The following is a 25724-nucleotide window of genomic DNA, read 5'->3' as shown; positions in this document are numbered from 1 at the left end:
CCAAACAGAGTGGAAAAGAGAGAGGAACCGGCCTGGCGCACACGTAGGATGTGGTGGCCCTGTGGGTGGATGCTGAGATTCCCCTCAGCGCCTCAGTCACATGTCAGTTTACTGTATTTTGCTAAGGCAGTGGGAACTATAGATATATGTGAGGAGAATTCCTACTGACTCCAATCAGATCACCTGGAGAAAACACTTGGCAGTATAACTCCTTACGAATGTTAAGTGCAACATGCTGCTACACGTAAGGCAGGGATAGGGACATGGCATTCAGGCTGGAGCACTGAATACTGTCTTACTTCTTGACTAGTGCGTCAGTGCCATCATCAGGGTGGCTGAAAAACAGAAGTTCCACATGACTAACTCTGTTGGTATTCGCACTGGAGCAAAACTGGAATAGTGTTCATGAAACACGACCATGAAGCGCGCCTTTCAAGATAACCACACAGCTGGCAAACAAGAGAGTTGGCTGGGCATGCGAGAGCCTTTGTTCAGTCCCTTGCACTGGGTACTAGCTGATGGTTTATTGGGTTGGACCTGGGGAATGGTAATGCTTCTTTGTGAATTAATTGTTCTGTGTAGAAATGACATTTTCTCAATAGATGGAAGTTTGTGAGGAGCTTGAGCTTGGCCCTGGAGAGGTCCAAGGGAAGTAGTGATCTGGCTCACCTGGAAGTATTTCTGGATTTACAACTTTTCACAGCCCCCTGTACTTGATGGGACGAAGCAAAAAGCAAAGAGCAACTTGCTCTGTTCTGAAATAGCTCAATTACTACAGAAAGTGCACTTCCAAATATGCGTAGAGCAAAGTTACAACCATTAGAGTTACAAAAGGAGCCTAGGGCAGCATTTAATCTAAATCAGGTCTTGAAAGATCAATCAGTGATTGTCCCTGTCATCAGTGGTAACATCGTCTCGCTCTGAGTTGCTTTGATGCCAGAGATAAGCCTGATATAAGAACCACAGATGTGAATTCAAATGGGAGAATCAAGAAGTTATTTCTAGCTTGATTTTTCCCCTCAATCTGAGCTATGGATATGTTTATTAGAACCTTGTTTTCAGCTTCCTTGATGGTAACTCAAAACTCCCATTGACTTGGTGTGCTATCCATGCCTCTTGCTAGAAATTAACCTTTAGAAGGTTTATCAACCAGGTATTTTTAGCTGAGAAGGTTAAAACAACAACAAAAAAATCCCGTCAGAGGTACTTTGGCTGTCTGCCCACATCTGCCCTGTCTGCCTGTCTGAAAGGAGCCCCTTCTCACGCCGTCTGCTGCTTTCTCGCCCCAGGTATAGGCCACAGCACCAAGCACCCGTCGCACCCGTCAGGAGCGGCCCCTCGCACCCAGCCAGGCTCTCCCACGCGGGGTGCAAGGGACCCTGGCTCAGCGGGTAAGGAGCTGTACCGGGTTGCCAGCAGCGCGCTCTGTTTCCTCAGGGGGTCCTAAAAGAGAAAAAGTTAATATATAACCGCAAGCACAAAAAAGTTACCGAGTGCCTGTGCTTTTGTTTATACATTTAGATACTGTGATTAAATTACATACATAATGCATAGTGTTTGTAATACATTATTAATAATAATAATACTGTCTTGTGTTATTTGGCTAGAAGAGGCATGCTCCGAGTGATGGTTCATTGGTCTATTCACACACAATTTTCATACATCTCTAAAGATTACCATTTTAACAGCTTTCTGTATGGATACTGCCAGGCAGTTACATTTAACAGTGCATAAATCTAATTCCCTCCGCACTCAATTTTCGCAGGCAGCAGAATCAATTTGAATCTGTCAGGATTTTATTCTAAAGTCTATTAATGCCTCCTGCCTTTTCCTGTATTTCCCCCCGCCCTCTCTGTCTCGCTCTTAACAGTCTCACTCTTTCATGAATTCATTCAGCTGCAGAAAAAGATGCCCCACTGATACAAACACTCTTTTATCTCTTTACAACAGAAACATAATTAGGTGTGAAGGAGACACAAGGAAGGTCACAATTAGCCCTCCAGCAACAAAGGTTAACAGTTGTGAAATCCTATAATAATGCTGTTGAACTTTGTTATTATCAATAATGACGGCCTTTGACAAGGTCAAGTTCATTATTCTTAACAGCTATCACTGAGGCGCTTAACATCCCCACCTCACCAGCATGGCTGTGCAACACCTTCCCTACCCCGTCCTTTCCCCTGGGCGCTCACGCGCCCGGCGGGGGCCCTGCTCACGCCTCAGCCGGCAGTTCCACCCTTGGGCAGACTTCAAGACAGGCTTTAATATGTTTTTGTATTGAGCTTGTGCTGAAGGGTCGCTCGCCATGCCTTTTAATTATCGTTTAAGGAAATAACGCGTGCGGGTTTTCTTCTCCATGCTTGAGTGGAATGATTCTGCCCAATTAAGAACTTAAAATGGAGACGGTAACAAGAAAGCAACAGGAAACATGTCCTGGTAACATAGCGTTTCAGAACAGAGTGGAAACAATTACATGCTTTGCAATTAAAAGCCAATGGATCTCTGACATCTTCAAAAGGTTTCTGGGGAACCATGCCAATGGTGGGTACCTGTTGTATCTGCATCCACTCTTAAATCTATAGAAAGGAATGGATTGTAAACCAAACATTTTAAATGACTCTTTATGGGGTCGTTTTTTTGCCTGTTGAAGAAGGCTTCCCAGCAACTTGAATCCACCGGAGATGTTAATCTCAGTTTCTTTTTAGTAGGGCTCTTGAAGAAGCAGGATCACATCCCTGACTGCTAAACCTATAACTTAGTTCTCCGGTTTCCTTTACACGGAAAAATGTGGTCCCGCAGTCATTAATATCAGAACTGTGCCCTGCCAGGGCATCTTGCCCCAGTCAAGTGTGGGCATGGGATTTCTTTTCCTTTTTAAGAAGTGGAGCACATGATGGGGATTTAATGCCAACTTTACGCTTCCTTGCCTGCACTTTCAGTCTGGATGGTCCCTCGTGGGGTGGAAGGTACCCAGGTACAAAGTGAACAAGCAGAGTGAGTAGTCCTTTGGGCCATCTGACACGTTGGTTTGGGTCTATTATTCCAGATTTACAGGGCATCTGGCCTGAGGTATTAGAAAATGCCAAAGCTGTAATTTGCTGCTGTTTCTGTATGTTTACTTGATTCTGAGATATATGCTGGGGAAAAAAAAAGCTTCCTTTTGGTGCGTTGAGCATGCCATCCCTCTTTCACCTGCTCACTCTTGAGTTTTTAAGGGTCAAGAATCATATTTAACCTTTATTTTCCCGTTCACCTGGAATTTGGACAATTACTTAGTGATGTGTAAGTTGGGAAACTCTTGTCCTAGGCTACTCTCAGACTCAGTGGAGGGAAAGAGAGAGGCAGAGAGAGGGGTAATTCAGACCTTAGATGGGCTGAACAGTCCTTGGAGACTGCCTCTCTCTTTCCCTGTCCTTGAGGGAGTCTTGGATGATTACACTTCTAACTTAGACACCTCAGGAAAATACTTAGTAATGCTTAACGGTAAGTGTTAGGCTTATATTATAGAAAGTAAACCCACAAAATGTGTATTAAGGGTAGCGGACCAGAAATACCAAATATTTGATGTTCATACAAAAGAAAAAGTTATAGATGAACATAGATGTTTAGTTCTCTCACTTCTACCACTTCTCAAGGAAGATCCTTGTCTTCTCAAGTAAGATAGCATTGTATCATCATAGGCAGCAATTGCTGCCTTCCCGGGGCTCCAGACAATGCCTCATTTGGGCTTCTACTGGCATTAAGCCATATCCCATTTAGTATTTAAAAATATTTGTAACTTTTAAAATACCCTGTCTGACTGGCCTGCTGGAAAAAATATCAATAAACCAGGATATTCTTAGATTATTTATGCCTTCTAGAGAGGACTGGGTGCTTGCACAGACAGTTGTACACTTTCCAACACTTGCGTGAGCAGCACATACAAGTGCAGAAGTGTAAAGCATCCGTGCTGCCCGCAGACGCCAGGGTTCGTGCAGTGCTTGACAAGAAAAAAACTTGTGCTGTGAGTAGTTCTTAATTCATGGTTCAAGGTTGAAGTTCAAACCACATTTTCAGAGAGTGCAGACACAGATCACTGGACGCCTTAAGGATGTTCTTCCCGTTATCGTGCTTCATTGACTCCTGCTTCCAAGTGCACCAAATGCTCAGGAGCCCATTTGAAGCCGGTGTGAGCTGGGACTGCTCCGCTGATGCTGCAGAATTGTGCTGATTTACACCAGCGGAGGGGCTGCCTGAATAAACACTGTCCAAGTGAATGAAAATACCTGAATGTGCAGACAGTGGGAAAAGGGATAATAGAGGCCAAAGTTGCTGAACATCTAAAGCAGATGCCAACAACTGTTTCATTATTAAGTTAAAAAAAGGAATTAACAACCTGCCAGGAAAAAAATGTTTACAATTTGATATGCTAATTTGAAACCACATTAGTCATGTTGCTTGCATGTAGAATTTGGTAACCTGGTCCCTGATACTTTTAACCTCCAATTCTGAGAACAGCAGAATATTACATCCCAAGCACAGAGGGTGAAGGCACCTTATCATGAAGTGACGAGAATCCCGTCTGTACAACTGATCAGACATCCCTGTTGGATATATCTTACACCCGACTGCGCTCTCCTGCACCCCTCCCTCTGACAGAGTATACGGTATGCAAAAACTTGCAGAAAGGACATGTTTTGGCAGAAAATTGTGACTTTTATTTATTAAGTTATTCAACTACAGGAGGAAAATTAAGCTGTTTAGCTTCCCAGTTGTCCTCATACCAGTCACTGGGCATTTATCTTGCTAATGTTTCCTATGCAGTTGGTAGGAACTTTTATTTGCATAAGGCAGCAGATTTTTTATTTATAAAGCCAAGGACGTGTCCTTGTACTTCAGCAAGAAGTTTATTGAATGATTGGCACTAAATGCCAATTTTATCAAAATATTGATTGGAAAAGTTCTTATGCTTCCATTGTATCATATAGCTATACCTAATGGCAGCTTTATCCAGCCAGTGCAATATGTTGCTTGCCAGACTAGAAAATGATATATTAGCCATCTGGGCAATGGGCCCAACCCTGGGCAAGATTAGTGCTTCAATTAGCTGTTGATAGCATTCCATTAGAATGTTGGTTTCAAAGAGCACTAAACAAGAATGTTGTGCTTTGATTTTCAGATTTAATTACTTCCATCAGGGCTATAAATGAACTCATTAGTCTTAGTGGCTCTAAAACCTAGAGACAATAGGATGTTATTGCTATTGTTCTTATGGTTTGTACAAACATTACTTTCAAAACGCTATTAGGAATGGCTATCAACCTTTCCTCTCTTCCTAATGTGCCTGCCTGGCTGACCCTGCAGAGCGGCTCTGGACAGCCGTGAGCTTGCTGTCATTATCGCGGTCCGTTGTGGGGATCCAGGCCCAGTTAGCAGCCAGCACCTTTACTGGGGGGTCATTACATACAAAGTTACTGAGGATTAAACTTACGCCTGGGCAGCACTTGGCTTCTTTTCTTTTCAAAGTATTTGTGTGTTCTCTTTTTCTTTCTTTTTCCCCCTATCTTGTAATTTTTTATTTTAAGGCTTGCCAGAGCTTCCAAGGATTCTTGAGGCTTTTTTTTTTTTTTTAATCCACTCCATCAGGGTTTCGTGACACCTTTTTCCTTAATTTCGTGAAAGAATATTCCTTTTTGTTTAAATTTTTTTGTCTTTGCCTTTTCCTCTTGACCTAACCGGGTGGTGCACTCTGTCCCACAAACACTAGGTTCTTCTTTGAGCATGATTCTTGCCCTGTTCCTCCCAAAGTAGAAGAAAAAAAATGAACGGAGAAGGGGAATGCGGATGCCGACGGTCACTGCGGCCCTCCAGCCCCACAGCAATCCCACTGAACCCAAAATGGTGTTGCCATTAGTTCAGCAGCGTATCACATTTTTTGTTGACACCTTAACACTCGCAGAGCTTTCTTTAATCTGAGGTGAACTTCACTTGGTAAAACTCCCCTTGTTTTTCCTGGTTTCTTTTTTCTGCGGAGGAAGGATGCCGTGTGTAAATAAAGGATGTGATGCTCTGCACCACTGACGTTTATTAAACTTTATTAAATTAAAGCTGTAATCAGTACAGTATGTCTTAACCATAAAATTAATGTGGCTAAAACAGTAAATGCTATCATGTTTAAAGCTGAACACCTGTTTTGTATTAGCATCTGGATAGTTATTTCATTTTTCATTTTAATAGAATATTCTTTGATGAAATCCATAACTCGGTCATAATTTTTAGCTCCCAACCGTGCATAAATCCCAGAATATGATTCAAAAAGCCTACTCTCAGATCTTAAATAAGTTTCTCCTAAATTTTGCTAGACTGTTGTGATAATGCTGGCAATATAGGGAAGTGAATAAAAATGCTGAATCCTTTGACACCACTCAGGATTTTACTCGTGATTTCCAGCAAGCAATTCCTCTGCAGTTTGGAAGAACAGTGTGACTCCATCCTTTCTAGGCTTCTGCTGGTCACACACCTTTCTCCTTAGCCCTCTCCTCTCCCGCTCTGCCCGGCAACTCGCTGGGAATCTGCAGCAGGAATGGCGATGTTCATAGGGCTTGTAGGCAAAATGAAGGAGAAGGGGAAAGCGCCTGGGGTGAATGGAGGCGCGTGGCTGTACGGGGCACGGAGAGGCGAGGTGGTGGGGAGGAGCAGCAGCCTCCTCTCGGGTCTCAGTCCCATCCTCAGTTGTGTGCTGGCAGGGGATGTGAGCCAGCCCAGCCAGAAGGAAGGAAAACATCCCTGCCTAGTCTGGTCGAGCGCAAAGCCCGTGATGGAGTCGGCTGGAGTTTGGATGTGTACTTGGGTGATTTTTTCTAAGCACTTCATGCCATTCTCAGTCGTTCTGGAGCCATTCTCAAGTGTTTAAAAATAGAACGATGCCTCGCGCTCTTTCCCTCTCTCCCTCCCTCCTTGCATATCCCGTCTTCAGGGGAATGGTCTGATGGATATGTTTGTTTTTCTGGATCTGTTGTGCTGAAGAGATGGGAAGAATGAGACTGAGGAGTCTTTCTCCATGGTCGCTGTTTTGTTTAGCAAGCTCTCTGTTCTCTAGGGCCAGCTCCCATAAAAGCTGAACTACTTCTATTTTAAAGACTGTTTGGACTAGAGAAAATCAGGCAGATTATACACAGTTGTCAGAGTTCCTGTCAGCAGATGAAAGCAAGATCACTCGGTTGGCTTCTGGCAAGTATTTCTAGCCTGACCCTGTTCTGCTTCTGCTTTCCTGGTATACGCTGCCCCGACGGCGCTCCTGCAGTCAGACCTCGCGAGGTTCCCGTCTCCCACCGCGGGCATGCCCCGGGTGAGCTGTGCCATGGACACCGGCGATCTGTCGTGCTGGGATGCCAGGAGGAACTTTGCTTTCTCGTGAGTCCAAGCCTGATGATTTCTCGCAGCTGGCTGGTGCTCACAGCATGTTTCGTATCTCATATGAAAGGAAGATGTGCTACCAGTGCGTAAGGTGCAATCGATCCTACCAAGAGTGGGAGAGGATCATGAACGCAATGCAAATACCTTAGTCCTGTGCTTAGGCTATCCTAACTTTGCCTGTAGCAATAGGATAGACCTCCTTCCCATCCCTCTGCTCAGCCTGGCTGCTAATCTTGGCCTTGAAGGATGACACAAGTTTAACTGAGCGAAAGAATTAGCAGAGCTCCTGTGTAAAGCTCATCAAAGACCTGAGTTTTAGTGTTACCAGCCATAGGTTTGGGCAGTATTATCCTAAAAATCCTGAAATAAACTAGAACGAACCCAGCCTCTAATGGGTTATCACATTTGACATACAGATTGTCCAAACACTTCTTGCTTTCAGTGTGTCACAAATCACGCGAGACTGAAGAATAAATGTTGAAAATGAAGGATTTTTTGTCGGCCTGCTGCTGCTCCTGAGCCACGCTCAGCCTGGGAGCACGGCTGCACCCCAGCACCAACTGGTATTGCGGCTCTGAGACCTCTCCAGCGAAATCACTCCAGAGCTCCTGTTTCGTAACGACAATACAGCAGTGGTTTATTTGAAGGCTGAGCCAACTTTGTATCAAAGCCAAATATGTCTGGCTTGGCACCATGAGCTAGCACCGGAGCCAAGCAGCTGGAGCAGACTGTACGTGTATTTAAAAGAATAAAAACAGAGAGACTCTTAAGTTATCTCCTGTAAGAGGTCAACCAGAGTGCTAGAATGCAGTGCCAGGTTTTGCATCAGGCTTTCTCCGGTCTATCCCCGCATACCTGCAGCAGACCCAACTCCCAGGCTAAGGCTTGGTTCTCCTCTGATTTCCCAGCTCTCTGTCTGGCTTTCTTCTTACGGTCTGCTAATTGCTGGAATTACATCCCTGTAAAGCGTTAGTATCTTGTCCCCTTGCCCACCTTTTCTCTTTTTGGTCCAGGTCATGTTCTTTGCAATCCAAACCACCACAAGGAAAAGCACTTTAGGATTTTCTGCGTGGACCTGTCTCGAAGCTGTGTTTATCTCGGAGCTAAGAGGATGATTTTTCCTGTCACACAAAGAAGCAGCAATGACTTTTTGGCCTCAATATTTCAGTCATATTCTGGGAGTCAGGGATCTGCTGCTGGTCCGCTGGCTCCATCAAATGATGGCTTATAGGATAATTAACAATTATTAAGGCTGTGGCTGCCCCAGATGACTGCGGCGGAGAGGCTGTGTTCTCGGAGCTCAAGGCAGCCGGCTGCTGCTGATCTTCTGCATCCAGCGTGTGGAGAACTGTCCTCCCCTGAAAACTGGGCACGCTTTGAGAGCAGCGAGGGCTCTGATGGGGATGCTGAGAGGTGGGACAGTTGGCTGTAGATGTCTGCTCTGCTGTATCCATCTCCCAGAGCTTGCCTCCCCTGCTGCTGGGGTAGCTCAGCTCCTTCTGGAGCAGCTGCTGGGGTGTTGTTTTATATGGACAAATATACTGAGGCTACAACTGCAACACCCCGAGCAAAGTTGTGCCATCGCCTGAGCGACGTCTTAAGAGTACATTTTCCATTCTAGAGTAGGGATGAGCACAATTACTTTGGGCTTTTTTTTATCCTTCAGTCACCTCTTAATTTTCCACTATACCCATTTGTCGCTGGGCCAAGATCAGGACAGAGCTGTCAGGAAAATCCTGTCTTCCCAGTCACATCCAAGAGGTTCAAGCCATCTTGTGAGACACCTGTCCTATTGAGAAATTCACATTTTCTTAGTTAGAAGCATTTAGAGTGAACTTGAAAAGGTTTGCTTTCATTCAGGGTGTAATTCATCACTACTTTAACCCCTTTTCCTTGAACTAGGATGTGTTCAGATGTGGGTAAGATGGATCCTCTTCCCACCTGGGCCCCAGAAGTGCTTCAGGTCTCTCTGTCTGAACTGAGAGGCCGAGAATGAGAAGGAATCATACTGGGTCACAAGATATTATGAACTCAAGGCACACTTTTTCTTGTCTAATTAACAATTTTACCCATGATATTAAATCCATGTGTGCTCATAACACACCACAAATGAGAAATCTGGAAACCCATTTTCAAAGCGCTTTCCATTATGCAAGTAGCAGGAGATGTACCGTAGCTTTTCAGTAAATTGGTTGGTAAATTGTTTTCTCTCTCATCTTTACTGTTACAACAAAAACATGCTAGCTTTAGGTCTCCAATTTTGGGGGGATTTGTTTGCTTATTTCTGCTCCTACCTATTAGCTTGAATCAAGGCAATAACCCAGATAAACATGTTTGACCTGCAAACAACTGCGTGAATAAAGGGTAAAACCTGTTTACTGAAGTAAATCTTGGAGAGATTCTGGTGGCGAGGTGAACTGTCATGTCCAGCGGTCACTCATACTATCTTGCTTCAACACATGCGAGCAGTGAAACTGCCCTTGATTCTGTGCAAAATACTTCGGGGCAGGGCTCAGCTGCCAGCTCATTCCTTGCCCTGGATTCAGAAGGGAGCTGAGGTGCAGCCCAGTGAAAGGTAATTACTTCTAACCTGCTTCTGTGCTCTCTGAATTGTCTGAGATTCACAGCCCTTGAAATGAGAAATCCGAGACCTTTGCATAAAATGTTTGTTCCAGACTCTCTATAAATGAGGGGATGTGATTGAGGGGGAGCCCCGGTGAAGGTGGGCTGATTTCAGTGGCACTGTGTTAAGACTGCATTGGATGAAGTCTCCACTCCGTACTGCTGCTGGAAAGCTAATGTCCACCGACAGCATCGACAGACGTGACTCAGTCTCAGCTTGGGGCTCTTAGCCCTTTTCTACAGAGATGATATGCAGGCAAGGAGGAGAAAAGGTGGTGGCTGAAGACGTTGTTTCTGCATGGGAGAGACAGCTCAGGGGGCTTGGCTGCTGCCTCTCCCACACGGGTTTTGCTCCCCTTCCCCGGTGAGCTGCTGTGCAAGCGAGGAAGACCTGCGCTGCACTGATTGCGTGTGGAAGCATTAATGATGCAAGTCCAGCTGTGAGGGGCAGGACGCATGGTTCAGGCTGACGGCACACGAACACAACCCGAGTTTTTAAGCAAAAGCGGATGGCTACTGTGAAAGAAGCAAATTGTTGCCAACGAAGACTGAGCTGGGGGCAACCGATATTATTTAGGGGAGCGGGGGTGTGACAGTCTCATGCGATGACATTGTGATAATGGGTGGAAGCTCACGGGGAACAGGAAAGCCTTTTGCTTCAGACCTCTTGGTCAGGGCTCCTTGGCTGACTCCTTGCTCAGGCACAGCTGGACACCTCAGGACGGGCGGCAGGAGGAGACCTTTTGTGTCGTGAGTTACTGCCCGGGTTCACGGGGAGCGGCTGCTATGCAGCGTACGCTGCAGGCATTCGTCTTACCAGAAACGGTTGCAGTGAATAATGCAGAGCAGAGCTGCTGGGGCTGCAGACCGCACGGGGCACGTGACGGCCCTTGCACCCGAGCGAGGAAAGGAGGACAGGTTTGGGGAGCACCTTACGGGGGTTGTCCCTGGCGTTTGCAAAGCTTGAGCTGCCGAAGCAGTCCTGTGCAACCCTTCGTTTTGCTCTGGCACTCCTCTTCACGTTGGGTCCAGTGTCCATTTGTGTCAGCTCACGTTTTTTTAAAAAATCCCACCAGCAGATCATCTGCGTGGAGAGATCCAGCTCTGGGGCTTGGTGAGTGGCTGAACCCACTTCTCCCATCGTGCTCGTCTGGAAGCGCAGTCTCAAGATTCTTGCCTTGGAAGATACAGGGAAACGTCACCAGCCTTGGCCATGGTGCTCAGTAGGTGAAATACCCGTTCAAAGCTCCTTATTCTGGCAACAGTGGGGCTTTACTGATCACGGGAAAATATAGGAAAAATGTGTGTATAGGGGGTGTTGTGCCTATTATCTAAGTATAGGTAGCGTTGCGTGTATTATCTATGTTTGTTTAGCTGAAGTAAGATGGGCATTAACATTCTGTTTCAGTCTTAATTAGTGGCTGATAAAAGCACAAGGTGATACTTAACAGTCTTGACAGTGTAATTTATCTAAAATTTCCTAATAATACGGTTGCAGCAGTCTTGGAAGGGCTGCTTTAATGACTTTCACACGCTTAAGGTTTGGTACCGACAATATCCAATATGTTGGTTGCTTAGGAGACAAAATTAAACAAAGCGGAATGCATTTATTTCTCCCCTTTTTTACTGCACAAAGGATTATCTCACTGCAATATTTTCTCTATTAAATGCCCAAGGTTTAGGTGTTTATAAGAATGAAAAAAAGCCCCTAACAATCCAGATCCCCTATTAAATCAGCAGATGGCTCCTAGAGCCAAATTAGAGACCTGTGATAGAACAATAAAAGCTCTGCTTTATACAGTGCACATGTTCAGAGTTGGCAGTGTTAAATGAGACCTCCATGCAATCTGCTCTGAGAAATAGCCTTACTGGCATTGACCTCTTCCTTTGTATAATTCAACACTGTGTCATCAATTGTAATTGCACAGACATCTTTGCAATTGAGCAGACCTTGTATGGACTGACTTTCCCAATATTTGTTTAAGATGAACTGTATAAACTTGTTATTAGTAGTCTGCCAGAGTAAGGGAGATAACAGTGTTTGCATTAGGCTACATAAAATACAGCACCTGGGCAAGGTGCACGGAGCACATTCCTAGCAAATGGCGGTGTTTCAGGGTCTGCTGCTGATCCTGCTGAAGGCAAAAGGAAAACTCCCAGCCGCTTAACTCGGGGCAAGAGCATGTCTTGTCTAGGCTGTGCGGAGGTTCTGAGCTTAGTATGGCTGAGTTACTAAGTTTATGATGTTTTAAAAAAAGTTGCTGAATTCACTTGAGAAATGCAGGCAGCAGCACAGGGCTGCAGTGGGATCTGACTGATCTCATCGCAGCTGTACGTCTGTGCAGTCCTACTGATTTCATTGAGTCTTAGTCCTGCTGCTCAGCGGCTTGTATGATGTAGGGATACGGCCCTTGTGGAGTCTGTTCTCGGGCCTGCCGCTGGAAATACTCTGTGGTGGATAAATAACATCCCGAAGAAGTTGCTTCTCAGCCCCGCACAGGGATCCCCTTCTCGGGAAATACCTGGAGTAAGTAAAGTGGGTGTCTGATGGGAGGTCACTAACACTGGCAACTGGAGCTTCTGATGAGAGGTCGGGGAAAGCACCCGGACATCCAAACATATGGAAGCCTTTCTTAAGCAATGAAATTAATTTTCACTGCTTGATCATTAATGCTTACTACTTAAGATTGACCAAGGAAATCAAAGTCCTCAGTAACCTGGCAGTAGATTTCTCTCCCTTAACTTAAGTCCTTTCAAGGACACGGTACTGATTTACAAATGTAAGTGACAGAAAGGGCAAACGGTTTGTACCATAAAGTTGCCTTCCCCATTGCTCTGTCCCCCTTTCCAGGCGGCGGGCCCCGCTGGTGACAATGCGCAGGGGCGCACTGCCCCCGTCCGTCACCGCGCCGCACAACGCTGCCTTCTCCTGCCTGCACAGGCAGCCAAGCGCAGGCAGGGGAAAGGAGCCTGTCCACAGAGGAGGGAGCGGTGAGCTGTACCATGGCCACCATTTCCCGTCGAGCTGGTGAGCTGCGCTTTCTGGGTCCGGCGTTCATCCGCCGCTTTCTCACAGATGGCTGCTGACATTAGTCTCGCAGGATGTCCCGAAACATCGCGGCGGGTGCTAGCGATGGCCCCGGGGCTGTAGGCCAGGCCGTAAGCGCTAATTACTGCAGTTCAGAGAGGCCAGGGCTCCAGAATGAAGCCATTTACAGAACTCTCAAACCATCTTTGAGTTTCCAAACCTAACCTTAGCTTAAGGGAGGGGGAAAAAACCAGTCCCGTTATTAAAACTGCATTGTTTCTTTCAGTTGATCGTTACAAAATGTCTGGTTTTTTCCTCCTGCATAGAAAGCCTGGGATAGGGGAGTAAGGAAACAGCCCTGGAAGAGTGAGGCTGATGGTAGGTAATATATGGGCACCATTTCATTTCTCATTGAGTTTGTCTTTTCTTTCCCTGCTCTCTCTTCCTCCCCACAGTCTCTCTGCATTGATTTTTCACTGTGCTTGTTTATAAATGTTTATAAAGCGTTTAGGGAGCCTAGGGAAGAAAAGGTCTCTAAGTACTTAGTGGAGGAAGAACTTAAACACTGGGCTGCTATGTTCTTGTTGAGATGGGACAGTATTTCATGCCACGCAGAGTCCTGCTCCTAGCAGATGGTGCTGCGTAGGTGGGGGTGATTAAAGCAGGCAAAATCTTAGTGCAGCCCATCTACAGCCACTGCAGGGCGGCCAGCGTTGCAGGGAGCAGGAGGACTTGAAACAGCATTGGCATTTACAGCTTGAGTAAAACCAACACGCCAGTAGATGATAAAGGAAACAAGTGCACATTATTCCTCATTCACTGTTTGCTTTGGGCAATGAACTTTATTTTCACATGAAATACTAAATGACCTCCTTGTCTTCCTTCCCACCCACTGAGTGATGCCTTCTTGATGAAATAAAAATGGAGATGTTATTAAGCCAATAAATACATTTATTGGTACTATCATGCTGTTCATTAGAGAGATGAAACTAATCAAGGTCTTCATTTAAACTCACAGGAAAGATGCAGGAATTCATATCCCAAGCATCCCAATGTTTCTGATACCTGGAGCGTTAGTGCAGCAGCAGCCCTACCCTCTCATTAGCATTCCTCTCTCTCTGCTGTGCTGCTGGATGTCTCTATTTCCACACACCACTTGGGCAGCTTCACAGCACCCAGCCACATGGCCATGTCCTTAACGAGGACAGAAAACTGCCTGTGCGAAGGTGGAAATCACCTCTGCTCTGCACAGGTGCAGGGGGTTCCACAAAGCACTGGAGGAGCTAGGTTCAATCTGTTTTGCATCAAACACTAACTTCAGTATAAGCTTTTAGCATTATTGAAAGATAAAACATTCACTGTCTAAAAAGGGCTGGGGAATGAGGGAAATGATGAAAAGTTGTGTTTTTTACTTTGATATCCCTGTTTCACCCTCATCATCCTTCTTAAATATAGGAAATGGGGCATCTTTGAATCCCCACCCCTTTCCACACAGCTTCATCCAATTCCTTCCCCAGTGGCCCGACAGCTATTTAGGGGATCCAGCCTTTGCCTCTTGCTTGGTGCTGCTGCCCTGGCACGTGCTTGCCTGGGCCCCTCTGGTTAGGGAGCTCAGCGGGGTGGAACTCTGGACAACAGCTCGATCTCTGCGTTGGAGCTGCGTGGGGTGAAGGGGTGCAGGTGAGACAGCGAAAGCCCCCATTCCTCCTGCTCCTCGAAGTCTGTTTGCAGCGTGGTTCCTTGTAAGAGAAGGACAGCCCTACCAGAGCTGGGTAAGTTGTAACGTAAGAGGCGAGCTGCCATCGCTGTGTTTTAAACCTTGGCCAATGTAGTATTTCAAAGGGGCTGGGGGTGTCTTGACAAGGTGGGAAGCTAAAATGAAGTCTACAGCAATTTCTCTCTGTTGCTGCATGTTGAATGCTTTTTTTTTTTTTTTATTCTTGAGGGTTTAATTTTAGCAAAGTGCTGTTTGTCTAACTTCTGCTGATCCCTCTGCTTGAATGTTATGAAGTTCCAGGCTTTAGAGCACTGTGTTTTATTGGAGGCTTGGATGCTGAAGGTGCCCAGATAATTGTACTGCTCCAGCTGGGGGATGATAGGGAAGCCACAACTTTTGAACCACAGTGGGTGATTGCATGTTATGGATCTGCTTATAACCATTCCATGGGGGAAGTTAGCAGAGTTAGTCTCTTTTATAAAGCAGTTTTCCAAAGGAAGCTCTTTTTCTGCTGAGGTTGAAATGTTTTGCAGGAAGGTGTCTATTTCAAAGATGTTTTGGCAGGAAAGTTTGGAAAGGAATGTTTGTTTTGACTCCTTTGTTTTGTTTGAGCTTTCTTTTTTTCCCCCAATGCTTCAGTAAAGTGGTTGCTTGTTTCTAAACAGAAGCATTTTGAAACTTCTGTTCTGCAGAATGACTTGAGTTTTTGTTCTAATTCAGAGTAGCAGCAACCTTTGAAGCGTCAGGCTGCCCTGTAGGTGTAGAATTCATCCCACACCAGGCAGGATACGACAGCTTTTTGTGTAAGCTCTGTAGTTGCTTCTGCTCTCGCCTCTGTGGGTCTTTAGCTTGGCCCTCGAATATGTTTGCTATGAGAATATATTTGTTAGCATGCCTATAGAAAAGTCTTCTGATGTGGGAATTGCACGGGTTTAGTTATTTATGTAATTAAGAGTTTTGCTTGCAAAAGAATAAGTCTTATCAAATGCAATGCTCAAAGCATTTTGATAGGCTAGTGCTAGGCTGAGCTCTTAAAATGTATCTGATACTGAATGGCTTGGTTTGGTTCTTAACAAAAAAGATGAGAGAGGTCTCGGACCTGCAGCGCAGGTAGGGCCCGCAGGGCTGCGCGAGTCGGAAGCGCTGGTAGAGGAGGGAATTACCTGATTTCCAGAGCGTGAAGAACTCCATCCAAGATGGAGCGGCAGGGGTAGGCATCACGTATCCAGGCTGAGAGTTCGTGCTTTAAATGGATGAGGTTGGCTCTTTTCCACACTAGTATCTTGGAGAGGAGCCATCTGCATGGGCATGGACTGAACCTAGTGGGGGTTACATTCAATTTGGGGGCTTTTCCTGGGCTGCATTGCTATTTTCTCATAGCAGCTAGCACTGTCACTGTGGAGAAGTCCCTCTTTTTATGCATGCCTTAAAATGTCAGAAATGACAAGTGTCAGCATTCCGGTGGGTGGGATTGGGAAAGCCATGCTGGCAGGAGGCAGAGAAGGGGCTGCTGTCCCAGGCCGCCGGCGCGGGGCAGCCAGGGCTCCTCTTGGGCAGCGCTCCGTGCTGCTGGTCCCGAAGGGCAGGACACGGTGCCTCCGAGATCCCAGGTGTTCCTTAGACTTTCATATCTTTGCTGTATTCTGATAAACCAATAAAGCTCGGAATTATTTTGATTTAGACAATCTGAAACTTGAAAACAGCTAGACTTACACAGTCAATAAACCAAAACTGTCTCTTCAGCACTGTGCTGACAAGGCTCTGAAGAAAGACACACAGAGAACCTCTCCACTAATATTAAACTGATTTGGCCATTTTTATTCTATAAAGGAGGCTGGTTATGAGATTTAAAAAGACTCATATATCATGCTGCCTCATTAATTTTCCATTTGGGCTCAGCTGTCAGAGTATACCATATTAAACTGCTGCCTGGAGTAGTCTTCGGTGGCAGAGAAATGATGTTTGATACCCTTTGCATTTCACACAGTCCGTATAAAAGGTCTCCTTGATTTGCCATCCCTATTATTTTCTGTCAGAGAACCCTACATGGCCTCTCCAAAATAATATCACCTCTCCAAAACCCTGAAGGTCTATTTGTGGTTTCCATGGTGACAAATGACGCATAATGTTCTTTGACTACTTCGGTAAATGAAGGACACAACTGGGCCTTTGAAGAATAATAGATTTTTTTCTTAAGAAAAGACATACTTGTGAGCTCAAAAAGGGGAGAAAAAAAGGATGAAAAAGATATTAAGGGAAGAGATTTGGCTTGTAACTCAAAGGGCTTTGTGTCAGCAAGTACAGCAGACAGCACTTGTTGAAAAATAGACCTTGAGCCATCTGGTACCAAAACAGAAGTGGGATATAGCCCTTGTGATGACTGAGATGAAGGAGCTTTTGCTGTAACTCATTTTTACAATGGCTGTGCTACTTAATTCTGAATTCGGTGCCACGCAGGGCCAGGTGCTGCAGGTGCAAGTGCGCGGTTAAAACATTTTTTTCCAGGAACTGTCAAAACCCTGCTCTGTGCTGCGTAGGAGCGAGGGTGGGATTTTTCCAGCCTAGGGGAGAAGTGGGTGGGAAGGAAGCAGCAAGGCTTTTCTCAGGGTATTTGTAGACTTTGTGGAAAAGCCAGGTTTCCCACTGTAGCCCCGTTAATGATCTGCCCTGACGGCAGAGCCTGTGCTGTGGGCGCTGAGGGAAGGCGCTGAGCAGGCTGTGGCCTGGCTGGAGCTGCCGCTCGCTTATCTGCTGTTGCCTCCCACTGCTGTGGGGCTGCCTGGGCTATCTTGCCTGCAGCCTCTGCAGGGTAGAAAGCATCCCTTACTGTGTGATGAACTGTAAGAACCATATCTCTTGGCTACTTTGCATAAAACCAGTATGAGATTTGTAAACCGCTTAGTCTTGTGAGAGCTGCTACCCCAGGAGCATTCACAGCATGCTCTGGAAACATGTTTTTAAACAAAACCGCATCTTACAGGTGAAGAAACTGAGACAGAAAGCAGATAACGGAGCTCAGCGGAGCAGTGCAGAATCTCTGCGGGTATGTTGGGGAGGAGAATGCAGGGCTGCTTCTTCCCTCCCCAAGGTACTCCAGGACAACGCTCTTTCCTTAGATGAACTGTAATTCAGTTTTATTTAGTACATGTTCCCAGCCTGTCCAGTGATGCTGTCTATGATGGTAAACTGCTGGTCTCACCATGCACTGGGCCAGAACTGGGTAGTAATTAGGTCAGAAATATGGCAAAAAGACGATTAAAACACCTTGGAATAATAAATGTGAGATTCCTGGACTGCAGGAGCAGGCACTTCCAGGTGGTTCAGGTCAGCCTGGGTAGGTAAAATGCGAACACCTGAATTATCCAAGCATTGAGGGGGCTGCACCACGGAGCAGGAAAACTCAGAATGTTCCCAGGAGCCTGCCCATAATTCCTGCTTCTGGAGTTACCGAGCTTTTCTTGTGGTGTTTCTGGCCTTTTGGGTGTATTCTAGCACTTTACCTCCCAGTTCTGGAAGAAACAGGGAAGTACAAAGATGACTAAAACTTGAAATTTGATTCCAGAGTGTCCTGGTGGTTTGCAGATGTCCCTGAAATGACTTTAACAGCTTTTCCCCCCTGAGTCTGCTGGTGCTGCAAGAGGGGACCAAAGTCTGGTGCAATTCCTTACTTGCTATTTAACCCGCATTTTAGTGGTTTTCTAGCTTGGATGGGTTTTTTTTGGCCTGAAAATAAATTAACAACATTAAAAAAACAAAACAAAAAAATCCTCCCAAACCAAAAAACATTTGCATGACTGGCTGCTTGCTTAATACAGGACTGTAATTGAGGCAACTTAAATAATATAAACAGAGAAAGAAATGAAGGCAAGCTTAAGCTGAAAAACAGTCAAAAACCACATTTACCACCAGCCTTGACAATTTGAGGCAAGGTTTTGCTTGGTTCCTCTGTTCCTTGCATGTGCATGCCTTTGGCAGGGATGGCTGAAGTCTCTGCTGCTTCCCCTCTAATGCACACAAAGCCCTTTAGAGCCCTGTTCTAGTTTCCTCTTAGCATCGTATTTGGCTTCCTTTGGGACTGACCTTTTACTGCCCACATCCCACCTTCATCCTGTTAGAGGGCCTGCAGAGAGTTCCTAAGTTAAACATCATAAATCCCACTATAAATGATTACACAGAGCTTTTCACTAACAATCTTCTGTGGGGATATCAAGCTCGATAGAAGCATAAATCATTTAAAGAACATCTGCCTAATGAGGGGTAACCTGGAACTGCTTCCCTGAGCCTGAGTGTACCCAGGGAAAAAAAAATGTAAGCAATTGGACTATTTTAGGTAGTGCCTGCTGGGCGCAAGTGGTTGATTTCTGTTGTCGCAACTATGCCTTGCTGGACACATGGGACTTGCCTGCATTCCCTGACAGTGGCATTTGCTTTGCCTGCAGCCCATGGCACCAAGAACGAGGGATATAAGCTTAGTTTAGTGTGTGTGGTTGTAAAGAACGTCTAATAATGTGTCTAGACAAAAAATTCTAGAGAGGCAGATGAGACAGAAGAGGAAACCCAAGTGGGTGGTTTAGAGGCAAGATGAGCAAAGATGTGCTGTGGTCTGGGAGCTCTGGTTTATGAAATGGCAACAGAACTGGGGAGGCTGAGAACAGGAGCCATGACTTAGGAGGTGGGTAGAGAACGCGCCTGGGCTTACTTTACCAAGCTCTTGCTTGAGACATCATGGCAGGACACGTAGCATCTGTTTATGGGAATGCAGGAGGATGGTGAACGCAAGACTTGTAGTCAATGCAATGATTGCATTTGTCAGGGAAAGAATAAGCTGAATTTGAAGGAGGGAGTCTAATAAACTTAAGAGCCAAAACATGACTAGTAGATAAGGAAATTTGCCGATAAATGCAAAGGGTGAGTTTGGAAGAGACTCTGGCGTCTTCCTTAGGACCCATCAAGTCTGAATCAGGGCTAACAAGTCTGGTTACAGATGATCCTGCAGGCAGAAAACAAACTCAGCACTTGAAAAGCCCTTTCTGTCCTTTCATTAGGTGTGCTGGGAAGAGTTTGAGTTTCCCATTGTCAGTCACAGTGAAGCTAACCTGTGACTTCCACCATCTGAGAGATACCAGACTGTCAAACTGATGATGGAAGGATTAGTGGGTGAGGAGTAGCAAATGGAAGCTTTTCCATTTAAAATTGCAGGATCATCAGGAAAGGTGTAAATAAACAGCAGTAATCTTGGAATGCAATTGAATCACTCTGGCAGTGCAAACTTGACCGCCAGATGCTCACAGCAAGTCTTTGTATCACGGTTTGAAGGTGCTGCTCCCTGGTGATAGATTTAACAGAGATGACTAGCAACAGGAGCAGGATAATTTTTAAACTAAAGTTCTTGCCACACAGAACTGGCCGTGAGATTTCGGGAAACTCATTGCCTCCCTGCATAAACTTGCTGGAGGCGTGAGTTGTCTGTCACCTTATGGTGGGGTGGTTGTTGGGTGGTACTTCTCTCTCTGACCTGCAGAGATGGTGCCTTGGATCTTGCCACTGTGATTAGAACTGAGACAGGGAGGTCAAGAATAGTTCAGTCTTTTCCTTGTGCTGTTGAGGATGAAGTCAATAGGAAGTAAATATTATTGACTGCTGTTTTCATTCAAAAATTAAGATTCATTGAGGTGAATCTGAGGTCAATAGAAGCTCTCAAGGGGGAGAAGACCAATAAATCATGACACTGAATAAAACAATATTTGTAGTGCAGCTAATTTTGGATATTGAGTGTTATTTGATCTGGTGGGTTTTGGTTTTTAATTGTCCTGTTAACCAGATTGGCAGGTTGTACCATTTAAAAAGACTTTTTGTCTTACTCCAGTTATGTACTCTTAACTACAGTGGATTGAATTTCACTGAGGTGTAAAGAAATTGTAGAGTAATTTAAGTTGGAAGGGATCTTTGGAGTTTACCTGGTCCAGCCTCTACTTGGAGCATGGCCAACTTTCAATGGAAACTCCATATTTTTTTTGTGTTGTGATGATCCCAACCATGGGCACTTTAGAGATTGAACCAAACAGCAGTCCTTTCCCAAGGAGATTTCTCATCTCTTCTTAGGCCTTGGGCCAAAAGAAGCAACCAAGACAACATGTGTGAGTAAAGTGTAAGAACAGCTTTTCAGGAAATGAATCTGCCTTTGATTTGTCGTTCCTTTTTAGCTTTGGAGATGGAATGAGCATGTGCAAATAAAATGATGATGAAGCTAGATAACTGGTACTTTTGAAGGAAATATGTGAAGATGAAGTTTATTATGCATATTTGTTTTGTGCCTAGGGCAGTTAAAGTCTGCTGCTTGGGTAGTGTAGGACTGTGGAGTACCTCATTTATGGTCATCAAATCTATGAGGAAATGTCACATGGTATGGCGATGTAGTGATGGGCTGTCCAACTGCCTGCTGGAGGGCGGAGTATTTAGCCCTGCCTTTTGGGACAACAGAAGTGTATACATTTTCAGTGTTTGCTGAGGATTTGAGACAGTTTGAAGAAGCCTCGTATTCAAGAAGTGCTGGGGACACTCTTTTGACAATCAGGGCACTTAAACATGTGCAAGTGAGGCAACCTAAAGCTCACTAGACTATAAAAAAGGTTGACCATTCTTAGATCAAAGGTAACTTTCTATGCACCTTCATGAAGGGAGCTAAGGACATGGCTATAAAGCACAGATTGCCATGGGGAATTCTAGCTAGTTTTAAATGATCCAGCTTGGATACTAAAAGCAGCATAGCTGAACTTGCACAGAGTTCAGGTAGGGCTTATTAGTCATGGTGTATTTGCCTGGGTGGAGCTCTTTCTCTGCTTAAACCTTAACTGGCTGTAATTGAGTTCTCTTTATGGAATTACTTTGTGCATATGAAAGTAGGATGTGTTTACAGGAGATAAGATGATGTGATTTGGGGAAGGGAGCACAAGCAAAAATGGAGGGGGAAGTGCTTTATGTACATCCTTGGCAACTATGAGTCTTTTATAGCATCTTTTTCATTTAATTGAATAAGACAATATGAACTAATAGTTATCTCACTAAAGATTTTGGACAGAGTTTCCTTTTTTCCTTCATGTGCGTACATGGCCTTGATCAATGTGGCTGCGCTCTGTGGTTGAGAACTGTGTACCTTCTCTCAGTCCAAAGCAGGGTAATTTGATTAGATTGTCAGCTGGTCTAAATAGCTGTTGCTCCACTTGAAGTCAGTGAAGTTATGCCAGATTATGCCAGCTGAGAACGTGATCATCATTTTTACTGAGTCACATTTCTAACCCTTGCTATGCTCTTGAATTCCTGAGCTGAAGCCAGCCCTTGCGATAGCTGCAGGGTAGGATTTTCAGAAGCATCCAGCCTTGGCCTAACTCCTCTCCCTCGGCAGTCAAGGGATGTTTGTTGTGTTACTGCATCCAACCCCAGAGTCAAATGGGTTGGATTCAATTAGGCTGTGCTGTAATGCTGAGGATCTAGTCCTCTACTGAAGCGCATCAGCTTCAGTCCACTGAAGTCAGCAGGGCTGGGCTGGCTTACAGCTGCCTGAGGATCAAGCCTTGAGTCTGCTTGTTGTTGTATTAACGAAGAAGGTTGCAAAATGGTAGTAAAAGCTGCCTTCTTTACCACAACAGTGCATTTCTTTCCCTACCTGGACATGTTGGGTTCTGGTTTGGCTTCCTCTGGGATGGCTGTTGAGAAGCAATGCAGCGCTAAAGGAGTAAAGCATTGCCTCCTGGCTGGTTTCCCAATGGCCTGGCTGGTGTCAGCATGGCCTTGCCATGTGCTATCGGAGCTACTGGGTGTGCGTGGATTGATCTGTGTGCACATGGCAGCCATTTGGCCCTTCGTTTGCTTTTAATTTGCCTTTCAGCCCTGCTGCAGATGGTCAGCTACCCACTGGTGCTCTGTGTTTGTGCAAAGGAAAGCTGCAGGCTGCCTTCGTGGCTGAGAGCCGCTCTCTCAAACCAGATATTGCGCTTCTAGGGGTGCAGTTACTGGTTCAGTTTCTTTTTGCCTTTTTTTGGCTAGGGTATATTTAGGGTTTGGATGTGTTATTGCCAGTCACTCAAAGCAGGAAGGCGGAAGAAGGGATGGCCACCTTGTTGGCTCTCGCTAAGGCATTTGCTGCAGGATTGCCAAGTCAAGCAGGGATTTCGGAGGAGGAAATCATTATCTGCACACTTCTCCCTCAAATCTGCCTCCTACACTAACATTAGAGAGCATCTAAAAGTAGCTGCCAGAGCAGCTGCAGTGCCAAGTACAGCATTCCCCAGTGGGGTCTTCCTCCCAGAGCAAGCTTGAGCCCGTGATGGGAATTAAGGCTGGAGATAAGGTGCTTGTGTTGACTGACTTGCCACTATTCTTCCAGCTGGTTAAATGGAAATGACTCGCTTGCCAGCCTGTGCGTAACCCTTGTCTTCCCTCCTACCTCGAGCATTATGTGGCTGTTACCTTTTCCCCCGCCATGGTCTTATCTTCTGCTGCTTGGAGAGCTGGAGTTGCCAATGCAGCTTTGCGTTTGGCTCAGCGCCGTGCGATTTGTGTCTGAAAGAGGGTGGCAGCTTGCCAGCCCCCGTCATGCCTCTTGCAGTGTGAAATTGGAGTGGGTAAATTCCAGCTACTTCAGTGGAAAATGGGAGCGGTTCCTCTGCAGCCGTGGAGGGCTGCTGGTGCCTGAAAGTACCATCAGGCTCCAGATCAGTTAGTTGAAAACTTAGCATGCTGCTGTATATGACACACACTCGTTCCTCCGATGCATGGGAATTTGTGTGTGTAACTGGGAATCCCAGCACACTTATCTGTGAATAAACCCTGAACTGCTCTGCTTCATGAGCTGACTCCGTAGTGTTTTGCAAGTCTAAGTTTGTGCTAATTTAAATGTTGTGAATTCCAGAGGTTCATGTTTGTTTCATTACTATTTTCCAGTGCTTCAGATTAGGGACTAATACTTGATGAAGGCTTTATGACTGCCAAAGATTTACTCTGGTTTTTATATTGCCTAATTCTGTATGAACCGGGGCAATATGAGAAAACAGGTTAAGCCCTGAGATAAGGAATACATTAAAGATGCTTTTTCTCTCCTGTAATTGCCCAACCCTCTGACCTGGGGTTGGATCTTGGAGCAAGTCAGATCTAGGGCACTGTTTTAGCAAGTCTTCGCTTGAAGCGTTGTGTTCCTCGCTCCAACAGTTGGGTTCGTTTTAGCCAACAACACGCCCAGCCTTGTTCTGCCCCTGTTTGAATTCATGGGACATCTGTGCTTGGTTTGGGGCCCTGCTCTGACTCAAATAGGGTTGAGTAGATCTAGAAAGGGCCAGGACTCTCCTCCTGGGAAAGAGATAACTGAAAGGGATGTGACCGAGGGCTGTAAAATCCTGAGTGAAACAGGAAAACTGAACAGGGAACGACCATGCGTTTTCTCTTCCAGGATGTGACTTAAGGGGCATCAAATGAAACTACCAGGCGGCAGATCTGAATCAAATGGGATGTCCTTCCTCAGCCCGTGCACTGCCAAGCTGTGGCCTGCCTTGCCACAAGGTGGTGTAGATGTTGAATTTTTATGTGGCTCAAAAGGCAATTGGATGAACTCAAGGAAGAAATGTCCATTGAGGGCTACTAAATATAAAAGCTTTCATCGGCTGTGGCCACGGTGTGGGCTCATGGCACAGGCACACAGTTAACAAGTTCTAGCAAAAGGGGCTTTGGGGACTGCACTGATCATCTCAGCTAACTTCATCAGGTATCTGTCAGACCACGGAGAAGCGTTTCTGGTGCTAACCTGCATACTGTATCAGTGGCCTACTGCTTCTGCTCCCTTTGCTGCCTGCATAAAGGTCAAAGATAATGATTAAAAATAAATAAATAACCCAAGAAAACCCCACTGCTTCCCTCTCAGGTCGTTCAGGCTTGAAATAAATCATCTTTCTATTTCTGAAGACACAGATGACTTAAGCCAAATTGCATTTGGAGCCGTTATCCTCACACTTTTGTTTTATTTATGCTGTCGTGTCTTGTGCTAACACTTTGTGAAATATTTATTTGCTTCTGGTCTCCCGCAGCTTAGCTCTGGATTCATGAGGCTCTCACATTATGTCTCAATTCTGTGCAGCTGCATTATGTCAAGGAAGGAGAAAATGAAGGCTCCAATCTGTGTTTTACATTATAACAATATACTACACATCACCGTAGGTAATGCCATTCAACAGGTGGACATTTTGTTTGCATGTGTCAGGCACGTGGGTTGTGTTAGAGCAACAAAATGTATGTGTGGCTACAAAACTTTATTGCCTGATGAACAGTTCTGTATTTGCTTCCCAAGCCTGCCCTTGTGCTTGCTCTACAACTCCCAGGTAACTTGCGTGAAAGAGTTTGAGAGGAGATGGGCATATCTTAAAAGACACGAACACACGATTTAGTGGTTCAAGGGTTGTATTAATTACAAATTTCAGATTCTCTCTGTAAGTAATGCTGTAAATACCCTTATCTTCTATTCAGGGCTGAAAGTGTGTGGCCAGAGGCAGCCCAGTAAGCATCTGAAGTGGCTTCCCCAGGCATGGCGCCAGCTTCCCTTACCTGGGTCTGGAGGGCAAACGAGCCGCGGCAGCGCGCTCTGCAGCTCCTCCGCCGCTTGCGAGCCAGGAAGGGTGACACCTGTGTGCTGGGTTTCCCTCCTCTTCCCTCCCTTTATCAGGAACACTAGTGCAAGTGTCTGTCTGAATCTCTGCAAGATCAACTCCGCTTGCTGCGTTGAGATCAGGATATCGGCTGGCTTAAGATACTGAGGCACAGCCCTGACGCTTGGCCCAGACAGCAAGAGTTTGGTAGAGAGAAACTGTTCTCTTGTTTCCAGCTTCCAGCTAAAATCCAGACTAGCAGTGGCTGGTTGTCATCTGAGTGGAATTGTTGTTCAGTGATCAGTATAAATGTGCAAACGATCCTCAGTCCAGT

At 45.5% G+C, this 25724-nt stretch overlaps 1 protein-coding gene across 1 annotated transcript in view; it reads left to right on the top strand.

Annotated features, from left to right (window-relative positions):
• Window positions 1-14624: 14624 nt before the first annotated feature.
• GALNT9 (polypeptide N-acetylgalactosaminyltransferase 9) overlaps window positions 14625-25724 on the top strand; it is a 313952-nt gene continuing 302852 nt past the window's right edge. Inside the window, exon 1 of the mRNA XM_087754687.1 lies at window positions 14625-14817. The gene's annotated coding sequence lies outside the window, so the exon portion shown is untranslated. The remainder of the gene's footprint in view (window positions 14818-25724) is intronic.

Source organism: Nipponia nippon, unplaced genomic scaffold, assembly GCF_047370975.1.
Source record: "Nipponia nippon isolate SJK-2023a ecotype South Korea unplaced genomic scaffold, ASM4737097v1 scaffold_18, whole genome shotgun sequence".
Lineage (NCBI taxonomy): Eukaryota > Metazoa > Chordata > Aves > Pelecaniformes > Threskiornithidae > Nipponia > Nipponia nippon.
The sequence above is the reverse complement of the archived record's forward strand: the minus strand, read 5'-3'. Positions and strand labels throughout refer to the sequence as shown.